At 34.7% G+C, this 12169-nt stretch overlaps 1 non-coding gene across 1 annotated transcript; it reads left to right on the top strand.

The window, feature by feature from the left end:
* The first annotated feature begins 4419 nt into the window (after positions 1 to 4419).
* Positions 4420 to 4526, top strand: LOC124828985 (small nucleolar RNA R71). Its single transcript, XR_007028061.1, has one exon. It is a non-coding gene; the product is annotated as a small nucleolar RNA R71 (small nucleolar RNA).
* The last annotated feature ends 7643 nt before the right edge of the window (positions 4527 to 12169 follow it).

Genomic DNA, 12169 nt, shown 5'->3' on the forward strand with positions numbered 1-12169 from the left:
ATGTGTTGCTTCGTGATTTTTTTAATTAAAAAAAAATTGTTCAAGTATTAAATCGGTATCACGTGTCAAGTCAATGTTAGTGTTTCATGTCAAATTAATATTAATATCATATCTAATGTCAAGTCATTATCAGTAATGTCTTATATTTAATTCCTCCTCTTTCTAATTGATGTTTGAATTGTAATTATCCACTTGAGTTTATTAAGAACATCCCCGATTTCTTAGATAGACAAACTTATCTATTGAATTCTAACCCTCAATCCCTAGGTCAATTACAAAATTCAATAAAATCATGAAGAACAACTATTATCTCAATTCCAAACTAATTAGTTATGCCCAATTGTGACAACATCTAATCGATTCTATTTATAATCGTAAACAATCCACAATTTTCCAATTGTAAAACTGCTCATAGAATAGACATTAGAACAAAAATAGAACACTGAGATAAATAAAATTAACAAAGCATCAATTGAAAAGGTTCAGAAATTATAATCCAAAGTATTATATCAATCATCTAACAAAAAGGAAAATTAGTTCTGCATAATGTAAAATTCCAAAGAAAAACTAAAAGAAGAAGAAATGTAGAAGGTGTCCTCTTTTCTCCTGTTTCTAATGTCCTGCTACGTTCCAATTGTTGCCTCTTTTCTTTTCCACTAATTCCCCTTTTTAGGAGAGTGGTTACTCCTTAATTTCTCTATTTTTTAATCTATTTAAATCCACGTAATATAGAGATTAGTAACTGCTCTGAAAGATTTCACAGTTCATGGAAAAATTCACAATCTGCTTGTGTTCTTCTCTGGTTTATATTTCTCTCTCCTAAAGTAAATCCATAAGTTGTGGAAAAAGCCACAACTCAATTGTGGAATTGCATTATGTTTCTCTCGAGACAAATCCACAGCTTCCACAGCTTAGTTGTGGAACTCTCTGGTTTCAACTTGCATCTTAGACATTAATTCTTACAGAGTTGTGATTTTAACACTTAGAAACAACACCTATCTACAAGAAAAACACAAAACCCAAATATATGATCTCAAACAAAGATAATGCATGATGAAATCATTCAATTAATGCAATTATGTATGCAAAGGACCTAAACTAAGATATGAATGCAATTACATTTTATTCACACATCAAAATACCCCAAGCTTAGACTTTTGCTTGTCCTCAAAGAGAACTCAACTAATACAAAATGATAATGCACACAGAATGATGAATGAATTTAAATGGAAATATACCCTCTCATCTCAAGTTCAGTTCAAATAATGATATTCCTCAAGCACACACTTCACAATGTTTTTTTTTTGAATGATGACTAACTTGTTGGGTCCTTAAGTGCAATTAATTAGTTAAGGTATGACACAAGACATCAAGGCAGATAATATTTGGAATTTTAGTTTCTCTTTATAAAGGATTTTCTATTAGGTTCCTGGCTTAGAAGACACTTATCTGCCAACTAAGCATGGATATTCCACTCAATTGTTTGTTTCTTTTTCTTGCCACACTTAGTCTCATAGGAGTGTCTCTTCCCCAATAACATATAGTCGTGCAATTTACACTCAATTTTTTTAATTGTTTTTTTTTTCAATTTTTTAATTTTTTGACAAACAATTCTCCAGTAACCAAGTGCAATGAGTGTCACCATAAAAACCTAACAAAAAATACTTTTTATCTTATTTATGTACATTTATAAAAATTTCTTCCTTAAGTGTCATAGTGTCAAATCTCACTATGTAGTGTGTGAAGTTTTTCAACAAGCAATCACAAATAGATATTCACAATATGCTTAGAAAATGTCATTTGAACAAACATAAAACTTATAGTTAAGAGGATACATTTCCATTTAAACATGAGATGCAATGTATGTAATCTAAAGGATGTAAGATGTCATGCACAAGAACACTCCAAGTTTAAATATTTACATTATCTCAAATGTATAGAAAATAATAAATGTAGAAGGCTAGAACTCACAAAACTACTGATAACGAGAGCGAAGCATGGTGAGAACGTCTTGCAAGAGTTGTTCAACATTTTGCTGATGGAGAAGTTGGCTAGCCCAAAACTGTATAAACTCTTGATAGTGTTGAGTTTGGAGTTCAGTAATGGGTTGTTGGAGACGAGAAAGTGTGTCAACAGAGTAGGGCACAAAAACAAGGGGAATTCGGGAGAGGATCTTCTTCTTCTTCTTTTTTTGTTTTTTTTTTGAAAACAGAATAACTATGGATGGTCATTTCCATGTGGTAATGTGAATGAACTCCTTTCTTGGGTACAACATGAACAAGACTCACCCACCCACTATCAGAAATTGGGTAAAGGATGCCCGCATCTAATAGTTTAATTACTTCTTTCCTTACCACTTCCTTCATAGTGGGGTTGAACCTTCTTTGTTGTTGATGCACATGTTTAAAGTCCTCTTCGAAATAAATTTTATGCATGCACACAGTAGGACTAATACCTTGCAAATCCTCAATTTTCCACCCTATGACAAACTTATACTCTCTCAGCACCCTTAAAAGTTTATCTTCCTCGGTTGTAGTAAGTTCACTTCTCACAATTATGGGGTTAAGCTTTTGCTCATCTAGGAACCTGTATTTAAGGTGAGAGGGGAGTTGTTTCAATTCTATCTTGGATGTCTCTTCTCCTTCGCTCTCATTCTTGTGTAGGTCTTCTATCCCTCTTGTGGAACTAAATAATGGCTTGAGGACTAATTGGTGAGCACACTTCACCACCTCTTCATCATTAATTTCTTTATTCAACTCTTTTGCTTCCGTTCCTGATAGTAGAGCTCTTTCTAATGGATTCTTCCTCATATGGTAATCTATCTTCCTCACAAGAGACTCAATTATTTCAGCCCTAAAACAATCCTCTTTGTCCAATTGATGCTTCACTGCTTCATTTATAGAGAATGTGACTTTTTCATCTACAACTCTTAACATCAATTCACCTTGTTCTACATCTATCAATGCTCTTCCTATGGCTAAAAATGGTTTTCCCATTATAATTGGGACTTTAGCATCTTCCTCCATCTTAAGAAATTTATCCACCTTCACTAAGACATCTTCCACAATTCCATAAGGATAAGTCATTGAATGGTCTGCCTATTATAGAGTTATCATAGTAGGCTTCACTTCTCCAATACCCAACCTTTTAAAAGTGGACAAGGGCATCAAATTGATGCTTGCTCCAAGGTCACATAATGCCTTACCCACCGTTATATTTCCAATTTCACATGGAATGACAAAGCTTCTTGGATCCTTCAACTTGGGAGGTAACTTTTGTTGAATTATTGCACTGCACTCTTCTGTGAGCATTATTGTTTCATTTTCTTGAAGCTTCCTTTTCTTAGACAACAAGTCTTTCATGAATTTAGCATAACTTGTCATTTTCTCCAATGCTTCAGCAAATGAAATATTAATGTGGAGGTTCTTAAAGAGATTAAGAAATCTTGAAAATTGCTTCTCTTGTTCTTGCTTCTTCAACCTTTGAGGGAATGGAATTGTAGGGACATACTCACGCATTTTACTCTCATTCTCTTGATTTTTTTCTCCCACATTCTTCTCCTCACATTTTCTCTCAACTTCATTTTCTTCACTCTCTTATACTGTTTCATCAACTCTTTTCTTTTTCTCTCTCCATCTCACTCTTTTTTTCATTCTCTAACACTCTTCCACTCCTCAATTGCATTGCCTTACATTGTTCCCTTGTGTTTGGTATGGTGTGACTAGGGAATGTTCTAGGAGATCTCTTTGAGAGTTGTCTTGAAAGTTGACCAATTTTGGTTTTCCAAATTTATGATTGAAGCTTCCTGGTTCTTGAAGTTAGTCCTTGCCTCATTCATGAAATTAAAAGTTCGCTTAGTTAGCTTTTCTAATGCATTTTCCAACATGGACATCTTGTTTCCTTGATTGCTAGGTTGTGCTTGATATTAATATGGAGGCCTTGGTTGATTAGAGTGGATTGGATTATCCAAGGTCTAGTTGGTTGGTGCCTCCAATTTGCATTAAGGTTGGTAGAAAACTGATTATGTTGTTGTCCCAATGCATTCACCTATGCCTCTTGCTGAGTGGCCTGACATGCACAATTTTGATGTGTTCCTCCACAAAAATCACACACTAAAAATGTTTTATTAACACTGTTTTCTTGCATATTTCCCAACTTTTGAGTCAAATCAGTGATCTGCTGTGTTAACAACTTGTTTTTGGGCTAACATAGCATCCAAAGTATTGACTTCCAAAACTCCAACTTTTCTATTTTGGTGATCAAACTGCATATTCACTGTGTTGTTTGCCATTATCTCAAGAGTCCCCAAAGCTTCTTCTGGTGTTTTCAGATTAAATGATCCTCCACTTGTTGCATCCAAAATTGTTTAAAAGAGGGTGAAAACCATTATAGAAAATCTGCGCTTATAACCAGTCTGGTAGAGCATGATGTGGACACTTCCCCATTAGCTCCTTGTATCTTTCCCATGCCTCGTATAAGGATTTAGTTTCTTGCTGCACAAAGGTAGTGATCTCATTTCTCATTTTAGCTGACTTGGACGGAAGGAAGTATTTTGTTACAAATTTTGTAGTCATATCCTCCCATGTAGAAATACTCCCTTGAGGTTGTGATTGAAGCCAACTTTTAGCTTTATCCTGTAATGAAAAGGGAAAAAGTCTCAAGCGAATTGCATCATCTGAAACTCCATTAATCTTCAAGGTATCACAAATTACTAGAAAATTCTCCAAGTGAGAATTAAGATATTCTGAAACTACACCTCTAAATTGATTTTGTTGGATGACTTGTACTAATGGATGCTTGATTTCAAAATTATTGGCTTGAATATGTGGTCTGATAATGCTCGCTTGATAACTATTAGGACTTGGCATTGAATAATCACAAAGAGTCTTTCTCGCAGGTTCTTGTTCTACCGTTGTTAATGTCTCCTCTTCTTGCTCAATTAGTCTTTGTTCCTTTCTTTTTTTCTCTCTTTCTTCTTCTTGCACTACTTCTGTTGCTTCTGGCATTGCGTTCAATTTCTGAATCAAAAAGCAAATCTTTCAGAGCAACAATACCTTGCATAAACTACTTAAAGACAAAAAAACACTACACAAAAATTACACGTCAAAAAAAAAATGAACAAAATTAAAAACAAAAAGAAGAAATTTGAAACAGATTTTTTTTTTCTAAAATCTACAATTCAAATCTTAAGTGAATTATGTAAGACCCGCGAAAAATAATTAAATAGAGTAAAGTAAAAATGAATTAGTTGTATGATTTTTATTACTGTTGGTGAACAAATAAATAAAGTCTACCATTCATTTGTGTTAATAAAAGAATGTATTGTTAGTATGATTTATATATATAAATTATATCTATATTCGAAGAAATAAAATAAATTATTTATGGTTGTGTTAAAAAATGATAAATTAGTAGATAAAATTAATTATAATTGTTTTTAGTGAATTTTGTAAAATATGTGAAAGATAGATTATATAAATATTTTTGCAATATAATTGGTGAAAAGGAAGTGGAGTAGTGGTTGGTGTGTGTTCATGTGCAAAAACGAAATTTATGCATTTAATGCTTTTGGGTAGATATGTTTTGCGGGAGAGAGGGAAGAAGCTCTCCTTTTTGGCTTTTGTTCCATGCATGTTACCTAACTAAGTGATAGAATTGCATCTTGAAAATCATTTGCATCCAAGATAGAGAAATAGCCATTCATTGTTTAATACATGCATTTTTACGTAAACAAAAAGGGATTCTTTGGTATCTTTGAAATTTCAAAACTATGGAAGTATTAAAGTGTAATGCAAAGTAATGCAAATTCTGGAAGAAAATAGAAGCTCCTTAGATAAAAGAATTGAAATGTAATACAAGTTCTAAATATTGTAGAAAAGCTTAAGATAGGAAGAAAAATCAAGAATATTCTACATAGGTAAAAATCTAGAACATTCCACATAAGTTGTGGCTAGCATGTTCGAGAATAATCTATAGGTCTATAAATACCCATGAACTCTACCATTTGATGCATGTAGACAACATCTACCATTTGAAGAAGCCAACATCTACTACAACTAAAGACAACTACTACACTTCTTCCAACTACTACTGCTACATTCCACTATCTCCACAATTTCTCTGCATTCAACTATCTCTACATTTTCTCTATCCCATCAACTATTTCTTTCACAATCTCAAAATACTAACAGTGGTATCAGAGCTACGTTTGGTCATCTACTGGGCGTAGATAAAATTTTCAACTACCTTAAACAAAACTATAACTCCATTTTGTACTACCTCCAAATAATTTTCTCAACTCATGGCTACTACCAATCAAACATCATCAATTCCAGTACCTATTTTTACAGGAGAAAATTATTATTTCTGGAGTGTCAAAATGAAGACATTCTTCCGTTCTCAAGATTTATGGGACATCATAGATGATGGATTCACTATTCTAGAAGACACCTCCACTCTTACTATAGCTCAAAAAAAGGAATTGAAGGAAAATAAGCAAAAAGATTCAAGGGCTTAATTTGTTCTTCAACAAGCAGTTGATGACACAATTTTTCCAAGGATAATTGGTGTCACAAGTGCAAAACAAGCTTGGAACATAATACAAGAGGAGTTTCAAGGAAGTGATGAGTTACGCAATGTTAAACTTCATTCTCTAAGACGAGAGTTTGAATTAATAAGAATGAAAGAATATGAGACCATTAAAGACTACTATTCTAGAATAAAAGAAATAGTTAGTCAGATGAGAGCCTATGGGGAAAATATTCTTGACAAAAGGATCATTGAGAAAATTTTAATTTCTATTCCCCAAAAATATGATGCAATCGCAACCGCGATTGAACAAACAAAAGATTTGACTACATTGTCAGTCACACAACTAATGGGCTCTCTTGAAGCTTATGAACAAAGATTGAAAAGGCATGAAGAAGACTCGGTTGAAAATGCCTTTCAATCAAAAATAAAATTACGGTCTCAGAATAAATAATATGAAGGAAATAAAAGTAGAGAAGAAATTTCTAGAAATAAAGAAAATCCTAGAAGCTTCTCTATGACTCGTCAAGGAAAATATCCTCCATGTGTGGCATATGTAAAAAGACAAGTCACTTGAAAAAAGATTGTTGGCATCATGGAAAACCACAATGTCAGCATTGCAAGAAATTTGGTCACGTTGAGAAGTATTGTCGTAATAAAAGTAAACATCAAGCAAACTTTGCAGAAGAAGATAATCAGGAGAAACTCTTATTTTATGCCAATCAAGAATCTCCTAGTGAAGGGAGTTGGTACTTGGATAGTGGATGCAATAATCACATGGCGAAAGATCAAAGTATCTTCAAAAACATTGATAAATCTATCAATGTCAAAGTTTGGCTAGGAAATGGCACCACAGTGGAGTCTCAAGGCAAATGAACTACCATGGTGGAGACAAAGAAAGGTACGAAATTCATCAAGGATGTTTTACTAGTTCCAAATCTCAAAGAAAATCTTTTAAGTATTGGCCAAATGATGGAGAATGGATATTCTCTTCATTTTGAGAAAGATACATGCAAAATTTATGATAGTAAAATGATAGAAATTGGCCAAGTAAAAATAGAGAAGAGAAATAGAAGCTTTCCTATAAGCTTCAAACCTGAAACTAATATTGCCATGAAGGTAGAAGTTGATGACTCATGGCTTTGGCATAGGAGATTTGGCCACTTCAACACACATGCCTTAAAGCTTCTATATCAGAAAAACATGATGAGAGATCTTCCATGCTTTGAAAGAGAATAATGAATCATGCGAAGGATGTCTCCTCAGAAAACAACACCGATTACCATTCTCGATAGACAAAGCATGGAGAGCAAAAGACTTATTAGAGTTGATTCATACCGATGTTTGCGGATCGATGAGAACACCTTCACATCACAACAATAGGTATTTCATCCTCTTCATTGATGACTTCTCTAGAATGACATGGGTCTATTTCTTAAAGGCAAAGTCAGAAGTCTTTGGAGTATTCAAGAAATTCAAGGCCCTTGTTGAGAAGCAAATTCGAAAACAGATAAAAGTAGTTAGAAGTGATCGTGGAAAGGTGTATACATCTCGGGAGTTTGACAAATTCTGTGAAGATGAAGGCATAGAGCGACAACTTACAGTCGCATATACTCCACAACAAAATGAAGTGTTAGAGAGAAAGAATCGCACGGTTATGGAGATGGGAAGATCAATGCTAAAAGAGAAAATTATGCCTAACATTTTTTGGGCTGAGTAGTCTACACTGCAGTTTACATTCTAAACAGATGTCCAACTAAAGCAGTCCATGACAAGACTCCTATTGAAGCTTGTAGTGGAACAAAGCCATAAGCTAAACACCTACGAGAATTTGGGTCTATATGCTACATACATGTTCCTGATCAAAGGAGGCTCAAGCTTGAAGACAAAACTATACGAGGAATATTCTTGGGGTATAGCACACAGTCAAAAGGCTATCGAGTCTACAACCTACAAACAAAACAACTCATCATCAGTCGAGATGTTGGTGTTGATGAAAATGCTTCTTGGAATTGGGAAGAAGAAAAAGTTGTTAAAAGTAACATTTTACTTCCAGTGCAACAATCTCAAGAACAAACTCAAGAAGAGGTAGAAAATTCAGGTATGCTTTCTCCACCTCCACAACAACAAGATTCTTCACCTGAATCTAGTCCAAGAAGAGTAAGATCTTTGGTAGACATATACGAAACTTGCAATATGGCCATGATTAAGCCTAACTGCTATGAAGAAGGCTCAAAGCAAGAACTATGGTCAAGGTAATGGAGGAAGAAGATCAAATTGAAGATATGTTACCAAGACCAACATTTGAACTACTATGCACTATGCTTGGAATTACCGAATTTGCAGGAGGAGTATTAAAGTAATGCAAATTCTAGAAGAATATAGAAGCTCCTTAGATAAAAGAATTGAAATGTAATACAAGTTCTAGAATATTGTAGAAAAACCTAAGATAGGAAGAAAAATCAAGAATATTCTACATAGGTAAAAATCTAGAACATTCCACATAAGTTGTGGTTAGCATGTTCTAGAATAATCTATGGGTCTATAAATACCCATGAACTCTACCATTTGATGCGTGTAGACAACATCTACTATTTGAAGAAGCCAACATCTACTACAACTAAAGACAACTACAACACTTCTTCCAACTACTACTTCTACATTCCACTATCTCCACATTTTCTCTACATTCAATTATCTCTACATTTTCTCTATCCCATCAACTATTTCTTTCACAACCTCAAAATACTAATAGTAAGGAAGGGAAGCTTGCACCTCTTGCATTTTTTTTTGCTCTCTTTTTTTTTTGCACAACAACGTTATGGCTTACAAAAGGGGCCTAGGAATATTTTCTAAAGTTCAAAGTCTTTGTTTTGGGCACATGCGTTTCAAATTATATGCATGGAACTTAAGGGTTTTAAATAAACATAAATTGGGAAGAGCTTCTACAAGGGAAAAATTTCTTGCTAGTCATCCTAAGAGTCTAAAAAGCTTGCTGGAATTTCAAGTAAGGGGAGTGACCGTGAAATATGTTGGTTGTTGCATGTAAGGGGTATATCTATGGAGTATGTTTTTGCATGGGGTAGGGGTTAGTTCCATCTTTAACATGTATGGGTACTTGATGGAGTTTGCATGAATATATGTTTTGTTGATATATGTAAAGGGAGAATTGTGAGAGCCCAAAAATTTAGTGTAATGAGGGAGACAAATGTCTCAAAATAAAGAGACCAGCTGTTGCATGAGCATATAAATAGAAAATTAAAATAAAGATTGCCTCATTATTTTCAGACTCTGTATCTCTCTAAGACAGAATCATCTACCTTTCCTCTTCCTTCTCTCTAGATTTCTTCACCCATAGTTCATCTGTTCAGCAATCAGGGGGCACCTGAGTGATCCTTGCATCACAAGCTTCCTAATCCACCGATCAATTTCGTGTTTAGAGCGGATAAGTGTCGTTCTTTAAATTCTCGTGAATTTTTGGGATTTCTGGTACATGCAAGAAAGCTTTGTTGTTTGCATGTGTTTAACTGTATTATTTTCCCCTTTCTAACTTCATTTTGGTCCTTTGTGTGGTTTCTTATCACCAGTCGGTGAACTATAGGTATTCTTAGAATTTTCTGGTGTTGAGAGAAAATTCCTGAAGATTGTGGAAGCTGTCCGGTTTGGTTAGAGGTAAGGGAAGCTAGATAATTTAATTACTTAGTTTTGATGTATGAAAATGTTGTTTGATGATGTTGCATGTATGTGAAATTGAATGAATTGGTGTTCGGTACTAATGGTGTGGAATATTGATGCTGTGTTTAATATGATTGTGTATCTGCATGATTATGGTTCAGTGGCTGAGTGAAATTGGAAGGAAGGGTAGTAATTAAAACGGGGTAATTGTGTTTGGTTTAAGTTTGGTCTGTATAGGAAATCTGATTATCAGTCATTGAGTTCATGATTCTGCAGAATGGACTCTCAAATATGTGATGAAACTCTCTTAATGATGTTAGAAAGATTTAGATATTCTTAATTAATGTGTAGGGATGTTTATGATATACGTTTTGTGGATTAGAAGTTGGGCGAATGTAGTGAAATTGGTAAGGTTTGGTGTTGATCATAATTCTACAGTTATTCTGCAGAATTATGTAGTTTGTTGAGGGTCTTTAATTAACCGTTCGACTTCTCTCTGATGCTCGGTCTTAACTGAGTTCTGCTATTGTTGATTCTCAGTTAATGACCGCTCGGTCTTGTGTTGATATTCAAGTAAATATAGCAGTCGGTCTAAACATAACCTTTGATTATAAACAGCGTTCGGTCTATCATAGACTTTAACTGTTATTGACCGCTCGGTCACATACTATCTTGGTGGTGCTCGGTCATTTACCAATACTCGGTTTCAGAAGCGCTTGGTCTTGTACTAGCAGTTATGCTAGTGTTAGCGCTCGGTCTCGGTAGTACTTGGTCTTGTATCGGTACTCAGTTTGTATTGGTGTTCAGTCTAAGCTTTAAGTATTCGTTCTTAATCATAAGGGTTTGGTCTAAGATTCAAGTGTTCGGTTTTAGCTTTAGAATTCGGTTGTTCTGACGTTCAGCTTCAAAGACGTTCGGCTCATGATTGAGTTTACTATTTACATGATCGTTCGATCATATTCACATATTGAGAGTGTTCGGACATTCGGTCTTGTTCATAGGCTAAGGCTATCTTTTTCGTTCGGTTGTGCTCAAGGGTGATGTTTGTTTTACTGTTCGATTTGACGTTATTTAAATGTGATATGGATGAGGAAATATGTTGCTAATGAATTATGGTATTTATAATGTGATATGAAAGAGAATTCCAAGGAGGAATATCTCAGTGGTGGTTTCAATGTGGTGAAAGTATGAATATGGTCACACTAAGCTGGCGTTTATCCTGACATTCTAATGGTCATCGAGTCTCAAGTAGAGAATGATGGCGCATGTGGTGAGAATAGCAGGAGGCCTGGTTGCGTATAGCTTGGGGTTCCAACTATCGGACTAAACTCATGTGTAGTTTGTGATTTCCAACTACAGTGAGGGAAGAAGGGCTAACCTCGTGTGGCGGCTTGGGTTTCCAGCTATGGTACTCATGGGGTTTCCAATTTACCTTTCCACGAGTGCAAGAACGTCATAGCTACATAATTCATACAGTTCGGACAGTCAGAGTAAAAGTGGTCGATCATAACATGCTTGTATGATTTCTGTAGATGTATGATTGTATTATATGGTTGTATGAACTATATGTTTACATAGTTAATTAAATTACACTAGCTTACCCTTATTTTCCTGTCTTGTCATGTTGTCCGTTCGGTCCTCTTTGTCATTGTAATGATCACCCTATAGGTGTGAGCAGAAGGTGAGGAGGGTTCTCTGGAGCAGGCGCTGACAGAAGAGGGATGTTTTCCGTTAAGAGTAAGACCGTTCGGTCTTGTACTTGTTTTGCATTCAGTGTAAGACCGTTCGGTTGATACTCTTCTTATATAACCGATCGGTCTGTTCTTTGGGTTGTTTTAGTATAGGTTTCTGTAAAGTTTTAAATTTATGGTTATTTTAGAATAACTATAAATTAAGTTTATTTTACCTGTAACTCTTCTATTTTATTGTAAATGTAAGGACTCTTTAATATAATTTACAGCTGTAT

The sequence above is a fragment of the Vigna umbellata genome, chromosome 8 (assembly GCF_029865625.1).
Source record: "Vigna umbellata cultivar VRB3 chromosome 8, Vumbellata_1.0, whole genome shotgun sequence".
NCBI lineage: Eukaryota > Viridiplantae > Streptophyta > Magnoliopsida > Fabales > Fabaceae > Vigna > Vigna umbellata.